Here is an 8,899-nt window from a genome sequence, read left to right on the forward strand (position 1 = left end):
TTAATATTTTATTATATTATTTTAAGATTGAAAAACTGAATTAAATCAATCAAATTCTAATTGGTTTGGTTGATTTGGTTGGCATAAAGAAAAAAAAAACAAACTAAGCCTTATATTTTATATTAAATTAATTCGAATGACTCTTTCTTAAAAAAATCAAATCAAACCACAAACATAACTAAATTCGGTGTAAATATACTGTGCAACTAGATATTTATTTTATTGTATTCAAATAAAAAATCAAACTTTTTAATACTAATAAAATAAAATAAATGTCCTCCATAAGAGTAATGTATGTGAGATGTAAGATAGAAAATAGTTAAAAAGTACTTGTCAGTAAGTTAGTAGTTACATGTATTAATATGAAGCAAGGTGTCACAAACATACGTATTGTGGCTCTGAAAGAATAGAAACAAAGGTGTTTCATATATATATAATTATATATAGAGGAACACTTACTCTTCGAGAATAGAACCCTCTCTCCCTCTTTTTTATTTTGTCTTTTCTGTGCCATATTACTTTTGTGAAAAATCTCAAAAAGCTCAAAAAATCATAGGAGAAACTCACGCTTTAACCGTAATGTGTGTGTGGGACCCAATAGTTCGACCAACATGATATAAAAATGACAAGAGAATCAATTGAAGTGATAAAAATAAAATCGGAAATCTGAATCTGGGTGGTTCGGAGTAAAAAATAAAGTTTATTGAAAAAAGAAAAGAAATTAAACTATTATTTTTAAATTTTTATAACATAGATATAATTTTATATTCTATATTTAGAAATATGTTTGACTCAATAATTTTACATATCTTAAAATTTATACGAATACAATATTTGAATAAATTTTTATACTATCATTTAATAGTAATTAAACTAAAATATTATATCAAATCATGAAATACTAAGACAATTTTGATAAAATATTATTTTAGAAAAAATATAATTATACTTAAAGTTTTCAATAATCTTTAGTAATAGAAACAGTCTTTACGATTAGCAAGTGGTTGAAAGATGTTTATCAAAGTAATGACAATGACAATACATATTTATACCCTCAGCTGTTTCAAGCTTTCAAAGACCCTTGTAAAAAAAAAACATAGAGTGATCATACAGTTTTAGTAAGGCCAATGCGATACGGAAAAGAAAATGCAATGGGTGAGATGGAGTGTAATATACATACCAGAGAATCGAGGTGAACTGAATTTTGAAGATATCAAAGCCTTTAATTTTGTTATGTTACAGACAAGAATTGAATTTTGAAGATATCAAAGCCTTTAATTTTGTTATGTTACAGACAAGAACGAACTCACTGGTACATCGAGTATACAAAAACAAATATTTTAGGCATTTTGATTTCTTAAGAGCAGAGACTGGAAACAATCTCTCTTGGAGGATTTTATTAGAGGGTAGGAAGGTTATAGAAAAATGAGTTAAATGGAGGATTGGTGGAGGACATTCAGTACGTATTATGAAAGATTCCTGGATTAAAAATCTTTGACCCCTAGCTACTCAGATTCTATATAACTGTGACTCTCAAATAATTTGGGTTTACTAGCTTCAAACACAGAATAGACAATGAAATCAACAACTCAACACAAAATATTTTAGTTTTAGTCCAGACGTTATAAAAACAATTTTACAGATAGAAATTGTGGAAGGAGATGACTTGGTGACCTGGCCACAACAAAGAAAGGGTAGCTACACTGTTGCCTTAGGTTATACACTATCTCATAAATTCTACCATCCGCCTTGTCAACTAGTGTTGATTCAGTGCCAACAGAAAAAGCTTTGGAACTCCATTTAGAACCTAGAATGCGAACCAAAAATTTAGGGTCTTTTTATGGAAGGTGATGCACAATGAAATCCTTGTGAGAATGATAGAATTCACACTATTTTAACTGATTGTTAAAGATGTTTGGTGTCGACAAGTCAATCCTTGATTGCTTGATTTTCTGTTAACAATCTTGGACAGTCTGGACCAATGGAGGAATTGAAATTCCTTTTTCACAACAAATTTAAGAAGTATAGCAGTGATGGATGGAATTAGTTGTGAAGATGAAGAGAAGTAGAAATAGAACCCATAAATTAAGAGAAGTAGTCAACCTACAGTGTGAGATCTAAAAGGCATGCAACAAGTTTATTTTTGAAGGTAAAGCTTTTGATGAACAGTACATCTTAAATCTGGTAAGGTGTATCAACGCTGAGTTCCTAGCCAGCTTCATCTCCTAGCTCAATGAAGATGACCACCCTCACTAATTACCTTTACTTTTCCTATTTTATTTGCTTTCTTTCTTTTGTTGTTCATTCAAGATATGTCATTTTGTGAAAATTTTCAGTTTTAGCCATTGTATAAGGTCTATCGTAGACCAAAACACTTCTTTTTCGTTCAATGAAATCATAACTTTGAAAAAAAATTACCTAAACGTATTACATATATTAATTTGCTAAAGCATAGATCTATTTATAGAAAAAAGTTAAGCACATAGTAAGTTTCTTCTTATTACATTGAAGTGAAAACTATTAAAACGAAATTCTAGCAAGTATTTTTGGAAAATTAAAAAAATTGTTAAATAAAAAATTATAAAAAAACTCATTAAAAAAATATAGATATTTGATATTTTAATATATTGTTTTAAAATTAAAAAACTGGATCAAAATATTTTATATAAAATTAATTCGGGTGACTCTTTCTTAAAAACTTGAACCAAACTATAAAAATAATCAAATTCGGTGTAAATATATTGTATAACTAGGTATTTATTTTATTCTATTCAAATAAAAAATCAAATATTTTAATACTAATAAAATAAAATAAATATCCTCCATAAAAGCAATTTATGTGAGATGTGAGATAGAAAATAGTTAAAAAGCACTTGTTACCAAGTTAGTAGATACATGTGTTGATGTGAAACAAAGTATTACAAACATACGTGTTGTGACTCTGAAAGAGCAGAAATACAAGTGTTTCATATCTATATAGAGGAACAATTACTCTTCTGGAACATCACTCTCTCTTTCTGTCTTCTATTTTGTCCTTTTTGTGTCATATTACTTTTGTGGAGAATTCTAAAAAGTCCAAAAATCTATGGTTCTGAAAACCAGGTCGGATCGGCTGGTTCAATCGGATTAACCGAGAACCGGTCCTCTAGCCGATCCGGTCGTTCTAAAAAACTGGCCTGCAAAAAATCGGTGGGTAACTGGTGAACTGGATGAATCAGACCGGTTTTTTTTAAGATCCGGTTCACTATTTAACATAAAAACGTCAACGTTTAAAAAAAAATGAAAAGCCCAAAACGACGCAACAGCAACACGAGCCCCTTTCCTTCCTCATAAACAAATTGAAACAAACCCTAGCAGCCACCTTCTCCAGTCACCACTCACCTCACCTCACCTCCTCAACCCTAATTTCCTCTTCTAACTTGCTCCAACAAACTCCACCGTCACTACCACAATTGACGCCGAATTGGAGCTTCTGTCAGCGAAACTGCCACCGTCGCGGATGGAAGCAGCTGCCAGCGGCGTCGTCATCTTGAACTCTAAACTCTGAAGCTTCTGGCATCGCGAACGTCTACTCAACCCTGTTCTTCTCGCCGTCGCCAACGTGCTTGTTCTCCTCGCCATCGTTCTAGTGCCTCCAGAAGCTTCCTTCCTCCAACAACAAGTTCACCTACAACTGCGACAACCACACCTTCAACTTCCTCGTCCATAATGGCTTCATTCGGTTCCTCTATTTTTCTCTCTAGATCTGTTTCCTCTGATTCAATTTTGTGTATATATGTATGTATTTTTGTGTAAATTGTGTTGTTTTGAATTTGATTTGTTTTGTTTGAATGGTGCAGTACTGAAATTGATCTGGTTTTGAAACTTTAATTAAAATAAAAAAAGGAAACTGATCCTCTTCTGAGCTCACTGTCACCGTCGTTCCTCCCTCGCCGTGTCTCCAGTAAGCCGCTACTTCTTTAGTTTCGATTTCTAAGATTCTGACTTCTGAGTTGATTTTTTGTACTAGATTCTGAATTGGGGTTGTGTTCTGAGTTGGATTGTTCCTTAATGTGAGTCTGAATTTAATTTGGATTGTTTCACTTAGTTTTTCTGTTTTTGGATTTGGAGGTTGAGTTGTCTGTATTCTGAGTTTTTGTTGTTGAAAAGCATTGAATTTGTTGAACCTAGTTAGGGTTTGGTTAGTTATAAGAGGCTTGTTGCACAATAAGAGATTTCATCAATGTGTTATTCAATTGAATTGTATATTGGCAGCCCAAAAAGGGATAATTGAATTGTATAAGAAAATTGACGTTGAATAATTAGCCTTGGCTTGACAATGTTGCCTGCAAGATCTTTAATTTTTTGCAATTTGAGTGGAAATTCTGCCTCAGTTAGTTGTTTTAAAGTTATCAATAAATTTAATTCAATCTAAATATTATCAATAAATTTTTCATCTTTAACTTTTATTATATCTTAAATTCTATTAAATTTTTAATAATTTTATTTAATATTTAATTAAATCGGTTGAACCCCGATCGAACAATTAAACCAGTGAACCAGTCACCTCACCGGTTTATTGACCGGTCCGGTTCTCGCAACCTTGCAAAAATCATAGAAGAAACTCACGCTATCAACCGTAATGTGTGTGTGAGACCCAAAAAATTAGGTGATTGGACCCACATGAGATAGAAATGATAAGAAAATCAATTGAAGTGATAAAAATGATATCAGTGACCTTTATTTGAGTGGCCCAGAATAAAAAACAAGGTTTATTGAGAAAAGAAAATAATTAAAATATTATTATTAATTTTTTTATAACATACATATAATTATTATATTCTATATTTAGAAATAAATTTGACTCAATAATTTACATATCTTAAAATTTATACAAATACAAATATCTGAATAAATTATAACAATATTATTAAATAATAGTTAAATTAAAATATTATATCAAATCGTGATACATTAAGACATTTTTGATAAAATATTTTTTTAGAAAAAATACAATAACACTTATGAAAGAAATTCATAGAATGATGATATAGTTTTGGTAAGGTTAACAAGATGCAAAGAGAAGAATGCAATGTGTGAGATGGAGTATAGTATACATACCAAACAACCAAGGTGGACAAAATTTTAAAGATATCAGAGCTTTTAATTTAGCTATGTTAGGCAAACAAGAATGGCGGTTACAGACAAGAACAAACTCGTTGGTGCATTAAGTATACAAAAGTAAATATTTTAAGTATTCTGATTTTCTAAGAGTAGAGACTGGGAACAATCCCTCTTAGAGTTGGAGGAGTTTATTAGCGGCTAGGATGGTTATAGAAAAAGGAGTTAAATAGAGGATTGGTGGAGGATATTTAGTGCGTATTATGAAAGACTCCTGGATTAAAAATCTTCCACTCCTAGCCACTCAGATTATATATAACTGTGACTTTTAAATAATTTGGGTTAACCAGCTTCAAACACATAATAGACAATAAAATCAACAACTCATCAGAAATTATTTCAATTTTAATCCAGACATTATAAAGGCAGTTTTACAAATAGAAATAGTGGAAGGAGATGACTTAGTTTCCTAGCCACAAGAAAGAAAAGGTAGCTATATTGTTGCCTTAGATTATACACTAGCTCATCAATTCTATCATCTGCCTATTCATCTATTGCTGATTCAGTGCCAACAGAAAAAGTTCATGAGCTCCATTTGGGACCTAAAATGCGAACCAAAAATTAAGGTCTTCTTATGAAAGGTGATGTATAATGAAATTCCAGTGAGTAAAAAATTAAATAATAGAATTCACACTATTTTCTGTAACGACCTAGTTTTCGACGAAATGAAACTTTTTTCTGAAGAAATGGAATTTTTTCAAAAGTTTAGTGAAGCCGTCATCTCTACTGCGTAGGCACTATATCATCTAGCACCTGGCCACATCATCAGTTACTAAACCATTGGGAAACTGCATTTTAGAGCCGCTTCGGCTAGAAATTTCAAAAATTCAAGTGACACGGTTAGATTCCGTTTAACCAGCCAATTTTGAACACACAGAAAAATAAATAATAATATTTTATTATAATATTTTATTATATTAATATTTTATTTTAATGATATTTTATGATAATATTATTTTAACTGAGACCAAAATCTACCGACATGAGTTAATGCCGACACTCTCTGTTGAACATTAGCTATGCTAAGGCATCTTCATATATCTTTTATAGTTGAGATAATCATGTTATTAGTATCATTTCTACTAGTAGCTCATATATTTACTCTAGTAAGTCAAATACTTGTGATCTAATACATCTAGTTTTAGTAATTATCTCTTAAAAGATATTTTATTATTAAATTTTGGATAAATCACCTTATAACTCCCATGGTCCACAAGTTCCCAGCCACATATTTTTTCTTGTTTAATTACTTATTTTCTAATACATCTAGCTTTAGTACAGAAATCCAATAAAGTTCTAGAAGCAGGGGTAAGTCCATGTAGAATATTTCTAGTTGCACCCAACCAGTAAATATATCTTGGAGGCACTTTCTCAACAATTCTTTGTACCTTTTCTAAGTTTTATAAAGAGATTCTCCATCTTTCTAAGTGAAAGTTTAGATATCATGTCTCAACTTTGCTAATCTTTGTGGTAGAAAAAATTTGGTTAAGAACTTATTGACCAAATCATCCCATGTTGTAATGCTCTCCTTTAGTTGAGTTCCAAGCCACTGCTTGGCTTGATCCCTTACAGAATAGGAACAACATCAAGCGATAAGCTTTAGCAGAGACGCCATTGGATTTGACTATGTCACATATTTGTAGGAAGCTAGATATGAATATATTAGGATCTTCTTAAGGGCTCCCACTAATTTGGCAATTTTGCTGCACCAAAGTGAAGAGTTGAGGCTTCAACTCAAAGTTGTTTGCCTCCACAGTGGGTCTCACTATGCTACTCCCACAACTATTGCTTGTGGGGGTAACAAAGTCTCCAAGAGTCCTCCTAGCATTGGCATTATTGTTGTTTTTTTGTCATGCTTTCTGGCTCAAGCTCCTCTTTGATTTACTTTACTACCCTCTTGATTCTAGCTTCCTTTCTCTGTCTCCAGAGGATTAGCTCGATTTCAGAATTGTATAGAAGAGGCTCTTGTTCTTGGTTGTCCTGTATAAACACAAAAACACCAAGAAAAAGTGGAATTCTCTACGTCAAAGTAAAGAAAATTTCGGGAAAGATGAAAAATAAAAAGGACAGAAAAATAAAGGTCTAATGTACGCAATCAATTAACTGGTTTGATATCAATCTCGGTTAATTCCCGGCAACGACGCCAAAAACTTGAAGCAAAATTTTGTAAAACCACAATTTGGCAAGTGCATCGAATCGTATCAAGTAATACTACGGAAGTAGGTTATCGTTTTCATGAGAATTAATGGACTGAGCACACAAGAATTAATTGATTATTCTAACTAGACAATTGCAATCTAAAATTTCAACAATATTAAATAGCAAAAACAGAAGACCAAAAGAAGGCACTTTATAAACTGTTGAGAAAATAGTATGAATAGAATGCTAAGGTTACGGAGGTATTTAAAACTTCAAGAAAAATATTTTTTACTATCTATCTTGATCATGCAAAGATGTATCTTACGACGAACCCTAATTAACCAAACCCCAATCCTTGGTAATCTGGTTTCCATTAACTTAACAAATCGTTAATTCCTTGATCAATCAATTATGATAAAAGATAAAGTACATATACTGATTCATAAGCCACACAATTCTTAAAATTTAAATCTAATTGATTCAATGCCACTTATCAAGCCAAGTTCAAAAATTTCAGAATTGAGAGAAAAGGTTTTCAAATTTAATTATATCAAATAATCTTTTCCAAGATGCATATAGAATTCAATTCACATTCAAGCTATTTTCCAATAAACTCAAACCCTTGTGATGAAGAACAAAATCAAATTCTTAAGAAAACATCAATGCATAAATCAAGAATTGAAAAGTAATAACATTAATCCTTCATAATAAATGGAGCTCCCAACCTTAACAGAGGAGATTAGTTGCTCATGATCAAAGAAAAACCAAGAATTATGAATTGTAAAAATGGCCGGAAGAAGAAAACTCCACCTATCTCCCTTCAATTATATATGTTAACCTAAAATCCAAAATTCAATAAAATTAAAATAGAATTAAATCTAACTAATTGATGTTCTCCTTCTCAAGTCAAGCTTTAGATCTTTCTCCTCATAATCCTTAATCAATGTTAGTTAACATGGGCTTTGTGCCTAATCTTCACTCTCTCATTCAAGCTTAGAGGCTTAGAGATTATTGAAGAAAATTAAGAGGCACTGGAGGTTGGCTGGCCCAAGCATTGGACACAAGTGTCCATGCGTTGAACGCATGGTGAGGAGGCTGGTTGGTGCGTTGGACGTGCAGGCAGACACGTTGGACGTGTGGTTAGAGTTGAGCCTCTAAAGGGGGATTTAGGTGGCACGTTGATGAGCGGATAATTTATACGCTTTTTGGCATTATTTTTAGTATGTTTTTAGTAGGATCTAGTTACTTTTAGGGATGTTTTCATTAGTTTTTATGTTAAATTCACATTTCTGGACTTTACTATGAGTTTGTGTGTTTTTCTGTGATTTCAGGTATTTTCTGGCTGAAATTGAGGGACTTGAGCAGAAATCAGATTCAGAGGTTGAAGAAGGACTGCTGATGCTGTTGGATTCTGACCTCCCTGCACTCAAAGTGGATTTTCTGGAGCTACAGAACTCAAAATGGCGCGCTTCCAATTGCGTTAGAAAGTAGACATCCAGGTCTTTCCAGCAATATATAATAGTCCATACTTTGGCCAAGAATAGACGACGTAAACTGGCATTCAATGACAGCTTTCTGCCCAAATCTGGCGTCCAACGCT

This window comes from Arachis hypogaea, chromosome 11 (assembly GCF_003086295.3).
Source record: "Arachis hypogaea cultivar Tifrunner chromosome 11, arahy.Tifrunner.gnm2.J5K5, whole genome shotgun sequence".
NCBI lineage: Eukaryota > Viridiplantae > Streptophyta > Magnoliopsida > Fabales > Fabaceae > Arachis > Arachis hypogaea.